Genomic DNA, 22,616 nt, shown 5'->3' with positions numbered 1-22,616 from the left:
TTTCAGAGTTATTTATAGTGATAAGAGTGCTAAGTTCTAGAAGGTGTGTTTTCACAATTAATTTTCAAGACAAGGCACTGATATTCCAAATAAAAATATAAATAACTTCTCTAAAAAAAAACTGCCTTAATTAAACATCTATCAACTATAACTTAGTTGTACCAGCTGGAATCTTCAGCTGATGCTTTTCATTAGCTGAATGGGCTTGTTTTGGCAGCGCACGTCTCCATGTTACTGTTCACAACTGCAAAGAAAGTGTCAACAACAGAATGAAACCAAGTTTAGACTTAAAATACAAAATGAAATTATTTTTACTTACTTGAAATTTTGAGACAATGCCTGACAGAAACTGCCACTAATGAGGTATTTTCAAATGGCACCACTGAATACTGTCAGTCAAATATAATGATCATTTAAGTCTCCACAGAAAGCTCTTTATCAGCTCCTTTTAAAACGTGAACCCCACCCTCACTCCTGAAAGAAAAGTGAGTGGGGTTTTTAGGATATTACTAGTAACAACACTGGTATAAAAGTTTCCTAATGTTGGTCCTTCAGACTTCTGGACCAATTAACTCAACGGATTGAGATTGAAATGCAAGGTGAATTGTTTTTTTAAAGGCTACATTTGGCTTAAATAACAGGAATATATTGGCTCACGGTTTCAGAGGATAGAAGGCTTGTTTCCTCCCAGGATAGGGAGAGTTCTGGCAGGCTGAAAATCGTGTGTTCCCTGTTTTCCTGTCACATGGTGACGGCCTCTCCTTTCTCCTCCAACTCATTGACTTCCTGCTTCTGGGCCCTCCCTTTATCTTTCTCTTCATCAGGCCTCCAGCAATAGGATTCTGACCCAGTCTGATTCATACAACCACATTTTAACTAAAAATAACATCTTCAAGAGATTCTATTAAAAATGGGTTCACTTCCACAGAAACGTGATTAAGAAAGGAGTTAAGATGAACTTTTTTTTTTTTCCTGTGGTACATAACTCAATCTGCCACACTAACCTTCTATAATTGTCAGTATGGACCAGGACTTTTCTCTACATTATGCTACCAAACAAAATACAGAAATAGTGGGCCATGGTGGCTCAGCAGGCAGAGTTCTCACCTGCCATGCCGTGCCGGAGACCTGGGTTTGATTCGTGGTGCCTGCCCATTCAAAAAAAAAAAAATAACAGAAATAGATTAGATATTGATGTTAACATAAGACTGGAATTGTCATCTACAACTCCTATTTCAATTGTTTATAAACACCAAGACAACTGCCTAACTTTTTAATAAACAGATGATGTGCTGGTTTGAAATGATGTATGGGCCCTAGGAAAGCCATGTTTTAATCCTAATTCCATTTTGTAAAAGCAGTTGTTTCTTCTAATCCCTATTCAGTATTGAATGTTTGAAACTGTAATTAGATCATCTCCCTGGAGATGTGATTTAATCAAAAGTGGTTGTTAAACTGGATTAGCTGGAGGCATGTCTCTAACCATTTGGGTGGGTCTGGAGCCCTATAAAAGAGGAAACATTTTGGAGAATTAAAGAGATTCGGAGAGAACAGAGAATGCTGCAGCACCACAAAGCAGAGTCCACAAACCAGCGACCTTTGGAGATGAAAAAGGAAAACGTCTCCCAGGGAGCTTCATGAAACAGGAAGCCAGGAGAGAAAACTAGCAGATGACACCTTGCTTGCCATGTGCCCTTCCAGCCGATAGACAAACTGTGACTGTGTTCACCATGTGCCCTCTCACTTGATAGAGAAACCCTGAACTTCATCAGTCAGCCTTCTTGAACCAAGGTATCTTTCCCTGAACACCTTAGATTGGACATTTCTGTAGACTTGTTTTAATTGGGACATTTTCTCAGCCTTAGAACTGTAAATTAGCAATTTATTAAATTCCCCTTTTTAAAAGCCATTCTGTTTCTGGTATAGTGCATTCTGGCAGCTAGAAAATTAGAACAGACTTTATAATTTAGAATTCAAAATTACCTATTAAAATGTAGAGTTTATATTACCTACTGGGGTTTATTTTATGTGCGGTTACATTTGATAAGAGGATATTACTGTGAAAAAATAAAATAAGAAAAGAAAGTTGAAATTCACTTAGTTCAACTACCTTGTTTTAATTTAAGGTGTAGAGAGAGAAGAAATGACTTGCCCAAGATAATATAGCAAAAATACGGTAGATATGGAACTAAGACATATCTCTTCATTTCTAACCCAGTGTTTCCCCCTGCCTCACAAATAGGGGTGTGTGTGTGAACAGCCTCTATGATGAGACATTTACTCTCTGGAGCTAGAAGAATTTGAAGAGCCTGCCTCTCCAGCATCTGTAAATTTAAATAACGTGGTTCACACATAATGTTCTCAGGAAACTGCCTTTAATATTCAAACAAATATGAATTATTTACCCTAGAGGTTTAGGATTTGTCACAAATCTAAAAATAATCATATATTTGGGTATTTTATGATGGCAAAAGCAAGCTTCAAAGTATACAACTATTGCTTCAGAAAAAACGGTGAATTATGGCTGCTTTGTATATGAACAAAATATTACTTTTTTTCACCCTCAGATAAGAAAAAAGTAGTATGCTTCCTAGCATGCTATGTTGCAGAGGGGAAATAAATTTTAGGATTTTGGAGGGGAGGGTGTCTTTATTCTGGATGATGGAAGCCCCAATATTGCATTTTGGACACAATTCAGAAGATCTAGTTTAATCTCTTGGCTGAGTTCCTGCCTTTGTTGAATTCTCTCCAGAGATCAAGGTCAAAGGAGCCTCCTCTAACAACAGGCAGCCATCCCTCCAAACTGAGGAAAGACTCAAATTGGGAAAAGAATGCAGAGGCAATTCCTTTTCTATTTTTACAAATCATCAGTGATATGGAACATTAATCAAGCAGGGCTGAAATGGAAACAGTGTGTCTCCATTTTAAAAAGGAATGTTAACAAGATGAGAAAAACTTGCAAAGATGGAGAGTGGAGTTTTACTGAGGTTCAGGGAGTAGAAAACTGATAGTTTTTGCAGCAGCATCAGGATGTTCCAAGCAAAACATTACTTGTAAATGCGACCATCACTGAAGTAAAACGTACAAAGTTGAGTGTGGCAAAGAATAAGCTCAGTCATTGGTTATAGGGAAAACAAAAAACATCTCCAAAGTAGCTAGTTTTTAGCTCATTGTTGAAATTCCTACTATTGCAGTTCTGAACTTGTGCTTTATTCTGAAAGACAGTGCTTGGTTAACCCTGACCCAGAAGTATTTATACCTCTTTTTCAAACATGTTGTGACTCTAGTCAGATCTAGAACTTGCCATAAATCTAAATATCATCATCACCACCTGGAAGCTACCCCAATTAGAAAAGTAGTTTTTGCATACCATTTGGCTGTACAAAAGAATTGTTCAGTTTGTTTTTAGACAAGCTTTGCTAATTCCATATGAAAGGTCAAAGGTGGGTAACATAAATACAGTTTTTTATTATTTCACTCTTCCTTTGCACTTTTAGAAAAAGCTTGCCACCAGATTGTTCAAAAAGTTCCATCTCCTGTGAGTGACTTCTTAGCATGAAGAACCTTTCCTTTCATGTTATATTACAGAGTGCACACCACATTTCTTCAAAAGGCAAGTTTTCCTCCCACAGGCAGAAAATAAACTCCTGCAACCTATGGCAATCCCACACAAAGTTACAACTCTTTGGGTATTCCCATTCTAGCTTTAAGACAGTTTGGATTGTATTTACTTCAAACATCTTTATTGCCTGGCCTGAATTGGGCAATATTTTGTCATGGTACTTTTTTTTTTTAGCTAATAAGGAAACAATTTTCTTTGCTCTTGGTTCTAAGATCACAAATGGTCTTTCTCAAAGCATTGGAAAATATGACTATGACCCGGAAAACTGTTTACTACCCAGCAAACATGCATGCCCCAATACTCTGGAGTAGAAATCAAAGACAATTCATTGCGTGAATTGCCTGCAGCTGGAAACTCTCCTTCCAGGCTAACAAGAAGGTGGAAAGGCTGTGCAGCATCTCTTGACTTGATTTGTGATTGGTGATAAATCTTTTATCTTGCCCCACGATTTTCAGATAAGAGTCCAGGGCAGCTTTCTCAGCCTGTCCACATAATGAATGATATGTGCTGAGGTCCAGAGAAATCCATGTCCAGGCTCCCAGTCAAGGAGACACATCTTTCCTGCTCTCACTTGAAATATTTTACCCAAAATAACTATTGGGCTTTTAAGGTCAACCAAAAAATTGATATAGAACATTGAGAAATGCAAGATCATTTTCAGATGATTTTCAGATCAGTGCTTGAAATTTCTTTTCTCCTCCACAAAAAAACCCTGAGACAAATGGTTTTTTTATCCATGTATAACATCTGGTATGGATGGAGGAGTGGTAATTTATTTAAGAATTTCTACTTTCTCCTCCTGACATTCCTTTTCCATTTGAAGACTTAATATAAGTTACCAGATGATGTTTCACTTTGTATATATGCACCAAAAATGAGCTATAAAATTATTAAGGATTTCAAAGTATGGGTTCTTATAGCCTCCATTTTTAGGACAGAATTGGTAGAAAGAGGACTTGTCAGAGGGAAATGGGCTCAAATCGTGGCTTACTCACATACCTGCTGAGATATAGTGGGCATGCTATTTAATTTCATGTATTCACTGCAAAATGGAACTAATACCACCTTCAATCAAAGGTTATAGTGAGAATTAGAAATAATGCATGATCTAAAGTCCCTGGCTTGTTGTATTATTATTATATTAATATTATTATTACCAGTACTACTAATGCCTAATGAAATAGTCACGCTTAACAGATAATTGTTTTATGAGTGTATGAATGAATGTTTATAAATAGTTCTAAGTTTCCCCTCAGTTGCCTGTGAAGCACTTAAAATGCTGAAAAAGTACCTCTCAAATTGTAAGGGACATACTAGTCACCTAGAAATCTTAAAATATCAGTCAGTAGGTTTGAGGTGTGGTCTGAGATTTTGCATTTCGAACAATTTCACAGTCAATGAGGGTACTGACCACACTTTGACTAAAAAGTGCTAAATCATTGTCTAGGAATAGACCAGTTCTTTAAATATTCAAAATGACACCAAAATATATTCTACCCTAATAAAAGCTGAACACTAGTTAGACATAAATGGTTTTTCCCATCACAGCAATTAACCAATAACAGATTCTCAGTGATATTATCATCTTTGCTCACATAATCAAGCAGTTGAGCTACAATTACCTCATCAGTGAACTTACCACATGCAATGAGCTAAAAGTCAAACTGCAGTCCATCTTACTTACAAGGAGTGAGTCATACCCATCTCCACTTTCTCTTGTTAAGTTAGATTTGTTACTGTTGGGGTATACTAGAAACTGAGTTTTAAATGTCTCCATAATAAAAGCCAGGAATACATACAAAAATAATATTTATTTTACAGCTTTGACACAGTTGATTAATAAATGTCTTGCACCCATTATGGGCCGTACAACATAAGCAATGAAGGGACTGAGGGCAACAGAAATAAGATCCTTGGGGGCGGGCCATGGTGGCTCAGCAGGTAAGAGTGCTTGCCTGCCATGCCTGAGGACCCGGGTTCGATTCCTGGTGCCTGCCCATGTATATATATAAAAAAAAAGGATACAGTTTAAAAAAAAAAAAAAGAAATGAGATCCTTGACTCTATGGAAATTACAGTCAGGAAGACAATATATTGACAGAGACGGGTATAAGCATGATAGATACTTGGCATCACGAGAGCATAAAACAGGAGATCCTTACCTAGAGAGGGGGCACCAAGGAAAGCTTAAGCCAAGATCTAAAAGAAGAATTGTCAAGACCAGGTATCCAGGAAGAAAGTTTGTGGCCCAGATCTGTCGAAATTCATTGAAATTTTATTTATAAGTGCTTATTAACTTTATATGGCACATAGTGCTTTAAATTTTTTTTTTATATATTAAATACACATATACATAATGCACTGCCGACAGGCTTCACTCAGCCTGGTCATTGAAATCACCTGGCAAATGAACACGACAGAGTTTCTATATCAAAAGAAAAATTTTCAAGTAAAAATATAGACCAGAAAACTCTGGTTTCACTATAAGGATGGAAAAAAAAGAATATACTATTTATTTAAAAGTAAGACTTTCAGGGTTGGAATGAGAGTAATTAATCACTGAGCAATACTTCAAGAGCAAAGTGCTTTGCAAAACATTATTTGCAAAGTTTTTCATTCGACTCCCATAGATTTTAATTATAAAAAAGTGAGTAGATATGAATTTGCTTCATGATGCTCAGTAATAAAACTTACTGTTTCATTTCTTTATTTCTATAAATCAAATTAATGTAGCTTGGGTCCCAACCTACCTCACCTACCAAGGTTAGTGGGAAATTCAACATATAGTTTAGAAGAAGGGGGTTCTCCTTCCTGTTACTTTAAGGAATGTCTTCACAGAAGGTCTCCACAAGATTTCTGGGCGATTACACAGTGCTTGAAAAATGAGGAGAGGGCCTTGGTCTATGGTTGTTTTCATGATTACCATTGCTCCTTTTACACCTAAAGATGCTGACAAGTGCTGGTCACCATCATTACGGGAGGCTCTGAGATATAATCACAGCTATCCTCTCCTCTTACCTCAGGCTCAAACAGACATTAGGTAACACTCTCATGGCCAAGACACTCAATATCTAGTTTCCATAGGTTTCCTCCATTTGTTCACACAAACATGGGTGCTACTGGCCAATGGACACAGGTCTTCACCACTCTTCCCACCATCAAAACTTTCTTCCCAGAATCAGCCTAACACTGCCTTGATGCTTATGGTAGTTAGATTCAGTTGTCAACTTGGCCAGGTGAAGGTGCCTAGTTCTGTTGCCATGGACATGAGCCAATGGTAGGTGAACCTCATCTGTTGCTCATTATATCTGCAGTCGGCTAGGAGGCGTGTCTGCTGCAATGAATGATGTGCGGTTTAATTGGCGGGTGATTAAATGAGAGAGCTCAACGAAGCATAGCCCAAGCAGCTCAGCGTACCTCATCACAGCACTCACAGCTCAGCCCAGGCCTTTGGAGATGCAGAAAGAAATCACCCCGGGGAAAGTGGTTGGAACCCAAGAGGCCTGTAGAGAAGGCCAGCAGAGATCACCCTTGTGCCTTCCCATGTAAGAAAGAACCTCAGTCGAAAGTTAGCTACCTTTCCTCTGAAGAACTACAAGTTAACTAAATAAATCCCCTTTTATTAAAAGCCAATCCATCTCTGGTGTGTTGCATTCCAGCAGCTAGCAAACTAGAACAACGCTCTTCTCTGAATCATTTGATTGATCCCTTTCAATGGGCCACATATACAAAACACAATACTTTTCCAACTAGGGCTGAGGTTGGTAAAGCATATTGGAGAATCACTTAGACTTTAAGAAACAATGCTGAAGGGAATATATGAAAAACCCATAGCTAACATCATCCTCAATAGCTCAATAGGGAAAGACTGAAATTTTTCCCTCTAAGATCAGGAACAAGACAAGGATGCTTACTGTCACTACTGTTATTCAACATTGTGCTACAAGTTCTAGCCAGAGCAATTAGACAGAAAAACAAATAAAAGGCATCTGGATTGGAAAGGAAGAAGCCAAATTCTCACTGTTTGCAGATGACATAATACTAAATGTTGAAAATCCCAAAAAATCTACAACAAAGCTACTAGAGCTTATAAATGAGTACAGCAAGGTGGCAGAGTACAAGATCAACACCCAAAAATCACTAGTGTTTCTATACACTAGCAATGAGCAATCTGAGGTAGAAATCAGGAAAAAAATTCCATTTAAAATAGCAAGCAAAAGAATCAAATATTTAAGAATAAATTTAAAGATATAAAAGATATATACACAGAAAACTACAAGAAATAGATAAAAGAAACCATGGAAGACATAAATAAATGGAAGGGCATACCGTGTACATGGATTGGAAGAAAAAATATAATTAATATGTCAATTACACCCAAATTGATTCGTAGATTCAATGCAAAACCAATTAAACTCCCAACGACTTACCTTGCAGAAATAGAAAAACAAATAACCAAATTTATTTGGAAGGGCAGGGTGCCCCAAATAGGTAAAAATATCCTGAAACAGAATAATGAAATGGGAGGTCTCATTCTACCTGACTTTAAAGCATGTTACAAAACTACAGTGGTCAAAACAGCATGATACTGGCATAAAGTATACTGACCAATGGAATTGAATAGAGTGTTCAGATATAGACTCTCTCATCTATGGACAATTGATCTTTGATAAGGCAGTCAAGCCAACCCACCTGAGACAGAGCAGTCTCATCAACAAATGGTGCTTGGAGAACTGGATATCCATATGCAAAAAAATTGAAAGAGTATCCATATCTCACACCCTATATAAAAATTAACTCAAAATGGATCAAAGTCCTAAACATTACAGTTAAGACCATAAAACTTTTAGAAGAAAATGTAGGGAAATATCTTATAAAACTTGTAATAGGAGGTGGTGTCCTAGACCTTACACCCAAAGCACAAGCATTGAAAAAATAAATAGATAAGTGGGAACTCCTCAAAATTAAACACTTTTCTGCATCAAAGAACTTTGTCAAGAAAGTAAGAAGGCTCCAGCCAACACAACGAGCAGTCTCACCACCCTACCCCTCTCTATGTGGGACATGACTCCCAGGGGTGTGGACCTTCCTGACAACATGGGACAGAGATCTTGGAATGAACGGAGACTCAGCATCAAGGGATTGAGAAAAACCCTAGAATGAGCTGAGACTTAGCATCAAGGGATTGAGAAAACCTTCTCAACCAAAAGGGGGAAGAGGGAAATGAGACAAAGTGACAATGGCTGAGAGATTCCAAACAGAGTCGAGAGGTTATCCTGGAGGTTATTCTTATGCATCAAGTAGATATCATCTTGTTATTCACGATGTAATGGAGAGGCTGGAGGGAACTACCTGAAAATGTAGAGCTGTGTTCCAGTAGCCATGTTTCTTGAGGATGATTGAGTAATGATACAGCTGTCACAATGTGACTGTGTGATTGTGAAAACCTTGTGTCTGATGCTCCTTTTATCTACCTTGTCAACAAAGGAATAGAACATATGGAATAAAAATAAATAATAGGGGGAACAAATGCTAAAATAAATTTAGTTTAAATCCTAGTGATCAATGAAAGCGAGGGGTAAGGGGTATGGTAGGTATAATCTTTTTTTTTTTCTTTCCTGTGTTCGTTTTATTTCTTTTTCTATTGTCTTTTTATTTCTTTTTCTGTATTAATGCAAATGTTCTAAGAAATGATGAATATGCAACTAAGTGATGATATTGTGAATTACTGATTATGTATGTTGTTTTATTTTGTTTCTTTATCTTTTAATTAATAAATTTAAAAAAAAAAAAGAAAGTAAGAAGGCAGCCTATGCAATGGGAGATAATATTTGGAAACCACATATCAGATAAGGGTTTAGTATCCAGAATATATAAAGAGATTCTTCAACTCAACAACAAAAAGACAAACAACCTAGTTGAAAAATGCGTGAAGAGGATCAATAAAGAAACAGGGAACTTGAATATTACAATAAATGAGCTAGACTTAACAGACATTTATAGGACATTATACCCCACAGCAGCAGGATACACCTTTTTCTCAAGTGCTCATGGATCATTCTCAAAGATAGACCATATGCTGGGTCACAAAGCAAGTCTCAACAAATTTAAAAAGATTGAAATCATACACAACACTTTCTTGGATCATAAAGGAATGAAGTTGGAAATCAATAATAGGCAGAGTGCCAGAAAATTCACAAATACGTGGAGGCTCAACAACACACTCTTAAACAACGAGTGGGTCAAGGAAGAATTGCAAGAGAAATTAGTAAATATCTTGAGGCGAATGAAAACGAAAACACAACATATCAAAACCTATGGGATGCAGCAAAGGCAGCCTAAGAGGGAAATTTATTGCCCTAAATGCCTATATCAGAAAAGAAGAAAAGGCAAAAATTCAGGAATTAACTGTCCACTTGGAAGAAATGGAGAAAGAACAGCAAACTGATCCCACAGCAAGCAAAAGGAAAGAAATAACAAAGATTAGAGCAGAAATAAATGAAATTGAGAACATGAAAACAATAGAGAAAATCAATAAGACCAGAAGTTGGTTCTATGAGAAAATCAATAAGATTGATGGGCCCTTAGCAAGACTGACAAAAAGAAGAAAAGAGAGGACGCCAATAAATAAGATCAGCAGAAATGGAAGAGGAGACATAACCACTGACCTCACAGAAATAAAGGAGGTAATAACAGGATACTATGAACAACTTTACACTAATAAATACAACAATGTAGATGAAATGGACAAGTTCCTAGAAAGGCATGAACAACCAACCTTGACTCAAGAAGAAATAGATGACCTCAACAAACCAATCACAAGTAAAGAAATTGAATCAGTCATTCAAAAGCTTCCTAAAAAGAAAAGTCCAGGACCAGACGGCTTCACATGTGAATTCTATCAAACATTCCGGAAAGAATTAGTACCAACTCTCCTCAAACTCTTCAAAAAAATCGAAGTGGAGGGAAAGCTACCTAATTCATTCTATGAAGCCAACATCACCCTCATACCAAAACCAGGCAAAGATATTACAAAAAAAGAAAACTACAGACCAATCTCTCTAATGAATATAGATGCAAAAATCCTCAACAAAATTCTAGCAAATTGAATCCAGCAACACATTAAAAGAATTATACATCATGACCAAGTAGGATTCATCCCAGGTATGCAAGGATGGTTCAACATAAGAAAATCAATTAATGTAATACACCATATCAACAAATCAAAGCAGAAAAATCACATGATCATCTCAATTGATGCAGAGAAGGCATTTGACAAGATTCAATATCCTTTCCTGTTGAAAACACTTCAAAGGATAGGAATACAAGGGAACTTCCTTAAAATGATAGAGGGAATATATGAAAAACCCACAGCTAATATCATCCTCAATGGGGAAAAATTGAAAACTTTCCCCCTAAGATCAGGAACAAGACAAGGATGTCCACTATCACCACTATTATTCAACATTGTGTTGGAGGTTCTAGCCAGAGCAATTAGACAAGAAAAAGAAATACAAGGCATCAAAATTGGAAAGGAAGAAGTAAAACTATCACTGTTTGCAGACGATATGATACTATACGTCGAAAACCCAGAAAAATCCACAACAAAACTACTAGAGCTAATAAATGAGTACAGCAAAGTAGCAGGTTACAAGATCAACATTCAAAAATCTGTAGCATTTCTATACACTAGTAAGGAACAAGCTGAGGGGGAAATCAAGAAACGAATCCCATTTACAATTGCAACTAAAAGAATAAAATACCTAGGAATAAATTTAACTAAAGAGACAAAAAACCTATATAAAGAAAACTACAAAAAACTGCTAAAAGAAATCACAGAAGACCTAAATAGATGGAAGGGCATACCGTGTTCATGGATTGGAAGACTAAATATAGTTAAGATGTCAATCCTACCTAAATTGATTTACAGATTCAATGCAATACCAATCAAAATCCCAACAACTTATTTTTCAGAAATAGAAAAACCAATAAGCAAATTTATCTGGAAGGGCAGGGTGCCCCGAATTGCTAAAAACATCTTGAGGAAAAAAAACGAAGCTGGAGGTCTCGCGCTGCCTGACTTTAAGGCATATTATGAAGCCACAGTGGTCAAAACAGCATGGTATTGGCATAAAGATAGATATATCGACCAATGGAATCGAATAGAGTGCTCAGATATAGACCCTCTCATCTATGGACATTTGATCTTTGATAAGGCAGTCAAGCCAACTCACCTGGGACAGAGCAGTCTCTTCAATAAATGGTGCCTAGAGAACTGGATATCCATATGCAAAAGAATGAAAGAAGACCCATCTCTCACACCCTATACAAAAGTTAACTCAAAATGGATCAAAGATCTAAACATTAGGTCTAAGACCATAAAACAGTTAGAGGAAAATGTAGGGAGATATCTTATGGATCTTACAACTGGAGGCGGTTTTATGGACCTTAAACCTAAAGCAAGAGCACTGAAGAAGGAAATAAATAAATGGGAACTCCTCAAAATTAAACACTTTTGTGCATCAAAGAACTTCATCAAGAAAGTAGAAAGACAGCCTTCACAATGGGAGACAATATTTGGAAATGATATATCAGATAAAGGTCTAGTATCCAGAATTTATAAAGAGATTGTTCATCTCAACAACAAAAAGACAGCCAACCCAATTACAAAATGGGAAAAAGACTTGAACAGACACCTCTCAGAAGAGGAAATACGGATGGCCAAGAGGCACATGAAGAGATGCTCAATGTCCCTGGCCATTAGAGAAATGCAAATCAAAACCACAATGAGATATCATCTCACACCCACCAGAATGGCCATTATCAACAAAACAGAAAATGACAAGTGCTGGAGAGGATGCGGAGAAAGAGGCACACTTATCCACTGTTGGTGGGAATGTCAAAGGGTGCAACCACTGTGGAAGGCAGTTTGGCGGTTCCTCAAAAAGCTGACTATAGGGCGGGCCGCGGTGGCTCAGCGGGCAAGAGTGCTTGCCTGCTATGCCGGAGGACCCCGGTTCGATTCCCGGCCCCAGCCCATGTAAAAAACAAACAAACAAACAAAATATAATAAAATAAGAAAATGTTTAAAGATGTTTCCCTTTCTTCCTCCTTTCCTTCCTTCTATCCTTCCTTCCTTCTCTGTCTTTCTTTAAAAAAAAAAAAAAAAAAAAAGAAAAAAAAAGCTGAATATAGAATTGCCATACGACCCAGCAATACCATTGCTAGGTATCTACTCAAAGGACTTAAGGGCAAAGACACAAACGGACATTTGCACACCAATGTTTATAGCAGCATTATTTACAATTGCAAAGAGATGGAAACAGCCAAAATCTCCATCAACAGAAGAGTGGCTAAACAAACTGTGGTATATACATACGATGGAATATTATGCAGCTTTAAGACAAGATAAACTTATGAACCATGTAATAACATGGATGGACCTAGAGAATATTATGCTGAGTGAATCCAGCCAAAAACTAAAGGACAAATACTGTATGGTCCCACTGATGTGAACGGACATTCGAGAATAAACTTGAAATATGTCATTGGTAACAGAGTTCAGCAGGAGTTAGAAACAGGGTAAGACAATGGGTAATTGAAACTGAAGGGATACAGACTGTGCAACAGGACTAGATACAAAAACTCAAAAATGGACAGCACAATAATACCTAATTGTAAAGTAATCATGTTAAAACACTGAATGAAGCTGCATCTGAGCTATAGGTTTTTGTTTTGTTTTGTGTTGTTTTGTTTTGATTTTACTATTATTACTTTTATTTTTTTCTCTATACTAACATTCTATATCTTTTTCGGTTATGTTGCTAGTTCTTCTAAACCAATGCAAATGTACTAAGAAATGATGATCATGCAGCTATGTGATGATGTTAAGAATTAATGATTGCATGTGTAGAATGGTATGATCTCTAAATGTTGGGTTAATTTCTTTTTTTCCGTTAATTAAAAAAAAAAAAAAAAAAGAGAAGGGATAATTGGAGATGAAGGGATACAGACTGTACAACGGGACTGGATATAAAAACTCAGAAATGGACAGCACAATACTACCCAATTGTAATACAATTATGTTAAAACACTGAATGAAGCTGCATGTGAGGTATAGGTTTTTTGTTTTTGTTTTTTTTGGTTTTTTTTCTTTCTATTATTGTTTTAATTCTTATTCTGTTGTCTTTTTATTTCTTTTTCTAAATCGATGCAAATGTACTAAGAAATGATGAATATGCAACTATGTGATGTTATTAAGAATTACTGATTGTACATGTAGATTGAAATGATTTCTAATTGTTTTGTTAATTCTTTTTTTAATTAATAAAAAAAAAAGAATTAGTACAAGCTCAAAAACAAAAAAACAAAACAAAAAAAAAAGAACACATTGGTATTAGGAATCCAACAATGTGAAAATGCTCAGCATATACTCTATAAGCCATTAACCCAGTCTGGAAATAAAATGTCTGTGAAAATAAAAGGAACTATCCTAATACTTTAACAGTGATTATTAAAGCACGATTGGATTATAAATTTTTGTTTTATTTTTCTTTCTTTGTATTTTTTACAGTCTGTGTATTGGATATATATTTTACTTTCACACTTGGAAAAACGTTAAGGAAATGCTTTTATACTTTCAGAAAAATGTACTTTGCTTTTCTGATGTTATCTAGCTACTCCTATAAGTAAAAGTTTAACTGTTGGAGTTCCACAGTTTCTTCTGAAATTCAGAAATGTTTTCACCAAAACATGAAAAGGCTAAAGAACTTAAATTCAGATTTTATACACATTTCCTTGTTATAAATTAGTTAATCTTATAAACCAAAAAGGAAAGCTTCCTTTAGACATGCTACATAACTTATCTAGGATCAAGAAGTCTGGTTGGGTCTTGTCACTTAAACAATTACTGATTTAGGACTAAAATCATCTTCTATTTAATACTCTGTACATATCAGAACTGGAAACAACACAGAGGTCTCTTCACCAGTTTTTTAAACAGGCTCCTAAATTTTCTCCCCGTCCCACCTAGCTGTACCTGGGTGAAAAATAAAAGCTATACCAATTCACTAAGAAATTCTAATGGGTGTAAAATGTTTCTGTTGGTACGAATCTTGTAGTCTATAATATTGAACAACCAATGTGTGTTGTAACTAGAGGGTATTTATTTAAACAAGATATCCTCAGAATTATCATTTTAAACACGCTCTTAAATTTTCTCCCCGTCCCACCTAGCTGTACCTGGGTGAAATATAAAAGCTATCCCAATTCACTAAGATATCCTAATCATGGCCAAAGGAATACTTCTCAGTCACTCTATGGCACCAGGTAAAAATCAGTTCAAATACTTCTATTACATGAAGAGCGAAAATATATAACCACAAAGCCAACTCTGTTTGCACAATCAAATTACAAAACATTAGCATTTCCAAAGAGAGCTGCACTCCCAGGCATAGGTATATTATCTCCATTCTCTATAATTAACTCCTATAATGTTCCTCAGTTTATTATGAAAATTTTCTAAAGGATTCTAGAGACAAAGTCACATTAAAGAAACATTAAAGGCCTGGCAACATTGTTCATTCACTTGACAAAAATATTTCTTGAACATTTGCTACGTGCAACATAGTGTCAGTCAGGAAAATGATGATTTGTAAATAAAGGATTTTTTTCTGCTATCTTCAAATACTCCATAAACTCACTGTATCTCTATAAACACTATACCACTATGCCTTGCCCTAGTCTTAGACTGACTACTAATTGAGTTTTAGGTAATTCTGATTATATCTTGTTTAAATAAATACCCTCTAGCTACAACACACATTCGTTGTTCAATATGATAGACTACAAGATTCCTACCAACAGAAACATTTTACACCCATTAGAATTTCTTAGTGAATTTGTGAATGCCCCATACTTTAAGGAAAATATACAGATTTACAACCATTGCCTTCTACAACATGCAGTATTTGCATAAAGGGTGATCACTGCTTCTTAAAAAGTTATTTTTAGGAAGCCCTTCACATTCATTCAACAAAAATTTATTTAAGATCTTCTATAATATAAAGCATTATGGTAGAGACTGAAAAAAATACAGATACAAACGTAAAGCATGAGATACATAAGCCCGTTATAATAATTAAAAAACATTTGATTTTGGTAAAAAGCTTTTTACTTTGTTGACACCTTTGTGACTGTCAGTGAAGAACACCCTGAATCAATGCATGCATTAAAGTGATACTAGAAGTAAATAATGGTTAAAGATAATCACTGCATGAGAAGGAAATTTCCATTCTGCTATTTCTTTTCCTTTCCCAGCCCTTTCTCACTTTCTCCAGTACCTACTATAGTCCAGGTTTTCAGAGACAAAGAGACATGGATATACCCATCATACACGGGAGGAAACAGGTATCTGGTTAAGTAGATTTGGCCTAAAGTCACAAAACTGATTAGAATAAGAATAGCTACAACAATCCTTCTGCTCACTCCCATCATTCACATTCATGGAAGTCACACTTGGCCTACTATCCTGATCTCCACTACTACTTTTAGGATTATTCTTAGTGACTCCAAATGTACATTAAGAGGATTAATGCTACACTCTGGCCTCTCAATTCCTCGACTTCCTCAAATCTAATAATCACAATCACAATCCCACTATAATAACCCACTCTCACGGTCACCTGCCAGAGCTTTGTATCATGCGCAAAATCTTAATCCAAGTTACCCATTCTAACCAACTCCTGTCATTTCACTTCCTCTAGTACCCATGAATCCAGCAACTTTTTAACCCTATCAATACCTATAATTTCCTTATTTTTCACTGTCCCTCATTCTTATAATCTCCCTGCCTTCCCTACTCAAATTGAATTCCACAGACTACATTATATTTTCCTAGGACCTCTCTCTCTCCTCCTTTCTACCTATCTAGTAAAATCCCAGTTAATTAAACCCAACACTCCACCTACTCCACATTTGCACCCACACAGTTCAACATGGCTGGGGGGGGGTGGAGTACAGGGAGTACACAACAATACTATCTACTCATTTTAAATTTATGATGACAAACTTCACATGTTATTTCTGGGCTGGCTATCCAGTGTTTGTATTACATTTCCCTATTCCATCTACTCTACCACTCTCCCAGATAATTATTTTTCATACCTTCTCCTCTCTCTCTGAAAGGAAATTGGAATAAATCCAAATGCCTGCTCACCTTTGGCATATAGATGTCAAAAAAGCATCTCAAACTTAAGCAAATTCTTGATTTTTCCACCAAAACTTGTACCTTGTGCAATCTTCTCCAAACTATTAAGATATTCCACCTTTCACCAGTTGCTGAAATAAAGCATTAGTCATCCTTGAAGATACCATACATGCACTTCTTCTCTAATATCTTATATCTAATGACCTTTTCATATTCTATTCCACTGATACTACCTTCAAGCCACGATGATACTTCTTACTAGTTTCCTATGAAAATTCCCAAAAGCTCTCTCTGCTTTTACTCTTGTATGGAGAATACATTCTGCTTCTCACAAAACAGCTTGTAATCTTTTATAAGTAAGTCCTATCATTTTGCACACCTTCTAATAACCTGATGTGCCTCCAACATTTAGAATAAAATCCAAAATGTTTTCCAATGACTTATGAGACTATACTTCAGCAATGAGCAACCATGGTCAATGGGCCAAATTTGCTCCACTGTTTGATTTGTAAACAAAGTTTTATTGGAGCACACATACTCATTCATCTACATAAGGTCTTTATTGCTAAACAGCAGAGATGAGTAGTTATGACACAGATTTTATAGCTATCCACCCCCGAAAAAAAAAAAAAAAACTGGCCCATTACAGATAAAGTTTTCCAGCCCCCGCCCTTTATGACGCACCTCCAACTCTTCCCTCATTCACTGTGTTCCAATCACACTAACCAACTTTTTATTCCTGCAGCAAGACAAGCATACACCCAGCTCAAGGCCTTTGTACTTGTGCCCTCTGCCTGGAACACACTTCTCCTAAATATCCATGTGCCTAGCTCCCTCGTGTATTCAGTTCTCAGTTCAAACATTTCCACCTCAGAGAGAATTTTATTAATTCTGCTAACTCAAATAGCACCCTACCTTTCTCTATCCCCTCATCCTGCTTTATTATTCTTCACAGCCTTATCACTGGCTCAGTGTGCTTGTTTATTGATTGGCTTACTGTCTTGTTCTTACCCTCTCACTAGAATGTAAGTTCCATGAGAACAGGGCCTTTGAGCTATTCATTGCTGTACCCCCAAAACACTGCTTAGAGTAGATATTCAATAAATATTTATCATATTAATTTTCCAGATCCTTATTTGATTCACCCTTTTCCCTAAGAAACATACAATATGATTGAATATGGTGAAGAGGAAAAATAAAACTTGAAAACCATAAAATAGATATGCAATAATAATGTACTTTAATTTTACCTGAGAAAGCTCAACGTGAGCTGATAAATACAACATACTGTCTGCAAGTACAACCCTGATCTTTGCATATCATTAACTCTCATTTTTACTAATAAAGCCCCCCATAATAGATGAAACAAAATAGAAAAACACTTTCTTTCTAATAGTTTTATGCAATTTATCGTGCTGTTTCTCTTAAATAAAAAGTAATTTCAATCCCTAAGCAATAAGAGCTGCACAAGTCGAATAGCTTGGAAGCATGAAGGGAGAGAGATGAGCAAAACTGGCTTAAGATTTCCTTGACACCGATTATTTTCTTTCAGAGATACTTATAAATACATTCAAATAAATCACTGCATTTCAAAAAGACACAATAGTAAGATCCCTGGGTTCAGAATCAGGCAGAACTGGTTCAAAACCCAGACTCACCAGCTTGCTGGCAGTGCAGGTTTGGACGAGCTACTTGAGTAACTCATTTATAAAACAAAAGATAGCAAAACCTCTATTTCATACATTAACTGTAAGCACTAAACATAAAAGACATACAAATTCACTTAGCCTACTGTCCAGCTAATTATAAATGCTTAATGACCAGGTTATAAACACCATGAATTCTGCAACTTTATCTTTGCAGTAGCCTCAAAAATTAGCTTAGAGCTTACATGTTTATGACCAACCTCGAATAAGTGCATGAAATTTCAGAGCATATTTTTTGCGACATTCATTCCAGCTCTACTTTAAGTTTAAATTTTTCATGTCTTATTTTTACTTTTTTAAAATATTATCTTGCTATAGTATGCAACCTTTTTAAAACAAGGTTGGAGACAAAAAGAGACCAAACCAACAGTTTTTTAATATTCTCTCCTAGGGATGGATGAACTAGTCAATAAAAAACTGGCTTCTGGAAGTATCTCATTGCCAATCTTTACAATAGGGCAATCTTTACAATAGGGCAGTTAAGTCAGTCCTACTAGCCAATATTCCCAGCCACTGTGCAATGCCTAGTAAACACACAATCATTGTATGCTATGAATCACATTTGTTTTCTGTTTTTCCTTTTTTATTTTCCTGGCAAAGAAGATAAAATTTCAATTATGTGATATTTGCTAAATATACTTTGAATAAACCTGTCTTATGTTCAAATTTCCTTATAAACTATAAATATTAAACTCTATATACAAAATATTCTCTATTTCAAGAAATATTCCCTATGTTGATAAGCTGTTAAGTAATCTTATATAATGTCACAAAATAAACTATAACGTTGGCAGCAAAAACCAATTATTTTTAGCTCACAGTTTCATGTTAATGAGAACTATTTTTTCCTATTTGTAATTACATCTACGCAGCACTTATTTGCTAGTTTGATATGACATAAAGACAAGACTATTTTTAAATACTTTATTTAGGTTTTTGAAGTTTTACTTCTCACAAAGACAAAATGGCACTTTATGATACTATACATTACTCTAGCATATTTACAACCCATATTAAAAGAAAAGATGTAGCAGTACAAGCAGATCAACGCAGAGCTAGAAAAGTCACTTAATCTATCCACTTACCTCATGCCAAAGCAAATCTGAATTTATTTAACAGATGACATGTTTGATTCTTAAGAACTATAAGTACGTATATTAATTTCCCCATTAATTCTAATACTTGTAAAATTACTCTTCAGCATATCGTAAATGCTTTTTAAATATCTAACTTTTATTTCCACTTTTTCCTCTGATTAGAGAGCATGGGGATTCCAACACCAACCACTCTGCTAGGCCCAGTGATCAAAACAAATGTGACCTTCAGTCCCCTATCAAGAGTTTAAATGGTTCCCTATCAATCTTAAAAAGTCAAAGCTCTGAAACATGGAAAGTAAGGCCCTCAGAGCTGGCCCTTCCACCCTTCTTGCCTTCTATTTTACCTACACACCAAGCCATTCCACATCAAGACACATGGAGATCCCTCTGCCTTAAACTACCCCATCTTCCTCTTCATTTCTCATCACTAACTCCTAAGCATTCTTTAAAAGATATCCATGAGTTCTCTCTGCTGATACTCCAGGGCTGAACTAAGTGCCCTCTTGTGCCTCCACATTCTTCCAGACATAGCTCCAACATGGCACTTCACACCATACAGAAACTATGTCAGCGTAACTATAATCAAACTTATCACCTCCCAGAAAACATATGGAAAGTATGAACATCTTAGTAATTTTCCACGTATCAATCAAGTGCTTTGTACTAAATATTTACAGAATTGTACTAAACTTATGTCTTCCAGTTTTCTGCACATAGTATCTCCTTTGGTAAAGCTGACCCTGCCCTTCTGCATCAAGTTCAAAAGTTATTTCCTCTCATACATACAAGAGACTACTGAGTATCTGCAGGAAGGAATGAAGTTGTGAGGCATGCAATTAGGTGAATGAATTTTGAGGACAGTATGCTGAATGAAATGTCAGAAACAAAGATAAATATTATCATGCATCACTCATATGGACTAATCATAACATACAAACTTGGAGAGTTGAAATCGAGAGCATAGGTTTCAGGTGAAGGCTTACTGTAAATGTTCTTAGATTGTAAACTCTTACATCAGTCACATCTATTCTGGAGTTGTAACTATTATTTCTAAATTCTGAGATGCTAAGCTGTTTGTATATTACCTGGTGATTCCCTAGAACTCTGTGTATTTGTGTGACACCTGAGACTCAGAGGTAAAACCCTGAAGCTATAAAAGTCGTTACCCCATACAGCAAATGTTAAAAACCTTGAAAAAGTTAACAGACTTCAACTAGAGATATGAATGAAGATGATCTGGATAGAACTAAGGTAAATCAGAATACAGGTAAAGATGATATGATCTATATTTTAAAACTTCAACTTCTGTGTGAGATCAAAGGAAGAGGTGTTTATTTTGTACAGAATTTCTATTTTTGGTAGCACACTATCTAATTCAATTTGTAAGGTCAGTTTATTCAAACATTATAATTACACGGAATCTTGAATAGGGCATGAGATCTTGTTGGTTTATACAGGTCAGTGTGATGCTCCAATACAGCCCAGAGTATAATTTTGGCAGAGAATAAAAAAGTATTTGCAAAGCCCCCTGGAGGGATTAGAAGTAAAAGGAAGAAATATTAAACTTCTCCATCCGGGGAATTTCTGACATTTTCGCAAGCAGGGGAACAACAAATGTAATAGGCTGACCCCTCAATCTTGGGGTGTCCCCATGAAACTTATTCCTGCAAAGGAGAAGCTAAGCCTACTTATAATTGTGCCTAAGAGTCACCCCCAGAGAACATCTTTTGTTGTTCAGATATGGGCTCTCTAAGACAACTTGGCAGATGAACTTACTGCCCTCTCCCCTTGGTGGGACATGACTCCCAGGGGTGTAAAGCTCCTGGGCAACGTGGGATCTGACACCTGGGGATGAGCTGGGACCTGGCATCAAGGGATTGAAGGGGGAAGAGAAATGAAACAAAATAAAATTTCAGCAGCTGAGTGATTTCAAATAGAGTCAAGAGGTTATCCTGGAGATTATTCTTATGCATTATATAGATATCCTTTTTCATTTTTTTGGTATATTGGAGTGGCTAAAGGGAAGTACCTGATACTGTTGATCTGTATCCCAATAATTTTGATTCTTGAAGATGATTATATAACTATATAGCTTTATAACATGACCATGAGATTGTGAACTCAATAATATGACCATGTGATGCTGAAAATCTTGTGTCTCACACTCATTTTATCCAAGATATGAACAGATAAGTAAAAAAAAAAAAGGGACAAAATATAAATAATGGAGAGGGGAAAACGGGCAAAAAAAAATTGAGGTAGATTGCAATACTAGTGGTGAATGAGAGGGAGCGGTAAGGGGTATGGGGTGTATGGGTTTTTTCTTTTGCTTTTTTATTTCTTTTTCTGGAGTAATGCAAATGTTCTACAAATGATCATGGTGATGAATACACAATGGTGTGATGTTATTGTGAGTCACTGATTGTACACTTTGGATAGACTGTATTGAGATATCTTCACATGTGAAGATATCTCAATAAAAAAAATTGGGGTAGATTGCAATACTACTGGTGAATCAGAGGGAGGGGTAAGGGGTATGGCATGTGTGAGTTTCTTTTTTCTTTTCTATTTCTTTTGCTGGAGAGATGCAAATGTTCAAAAAAATGGTCATGGTGATGAATACAAAACTGTGATGATACTGTGAGCCATTGATTATAACCATGTCAAGGATGCTTGTATGTCAAGAATTTTTGTATGTTTGCTTGTTTTTTACAGTAAAAATATTTTATTAAAAAAGTTACTTCCACTCTGGTATCATTCATAAATTTTCTAGGAGATTCTTCCAAATACTTACGATCTATATGGGAATATTACTTAGCCTCTCTGTGCCTGCTTTCTCCACTGTATAATGGGGAGAATAGTAGTCTTTATAAAAAGCAGTCTTACAGGATTATCATGAGGATTAAATGAATTAATATATCTAAGGCATTCAGAATGGAATCTGGTGCTTGGTGTTTGAAAAACGTCACTGGTCCTATTACTCCA

General features: G+C 36.0%; 1 protein-coding gene and 1 long non-coding RNA gene across 4 annotated transcripts in view; one reads left to right on the top strand and one right to left on the bottom strand.

Moving 5' to 3' along the window:
* AEBP2 (AE binding protein 2) overlaps positions 1–22,616 on the bottom strand; it is a 189,398-nt gene that overhangs the window by 40,208 nt on the left and 126,574 nt on the right. The gene's annotated exons all lie outside the window — the stretch shown is intronic.
* LOC143691571 (uncharacterized) overlaps positions 1–22,616 on the top strand; it is a 173,951-nt gene that overhangs the window by 66,416 nt on the left and 84,919 nt on the right. The window lies entirely within an intron of this gene.

The sequence above is a fragment of the Tamandua tetradactyla genome, chromosome 7 (assembly GCF_023851605.1).
Source record: "Tamandua tetradactyla isolate mTamTet1 chromosome 7, mTamTet1.pri, whole genome shotgun sequence".
Taxonomy (NCBI): Eukaryota; Metazoa; Chordata; class Mammalia; order Pilosa; family Myrmecophagidae; genus Tamandua; species Tamandua tetradactyla.
This window is presented reverse-complemented; position numbering and strand designations above follow the sequence as displayed.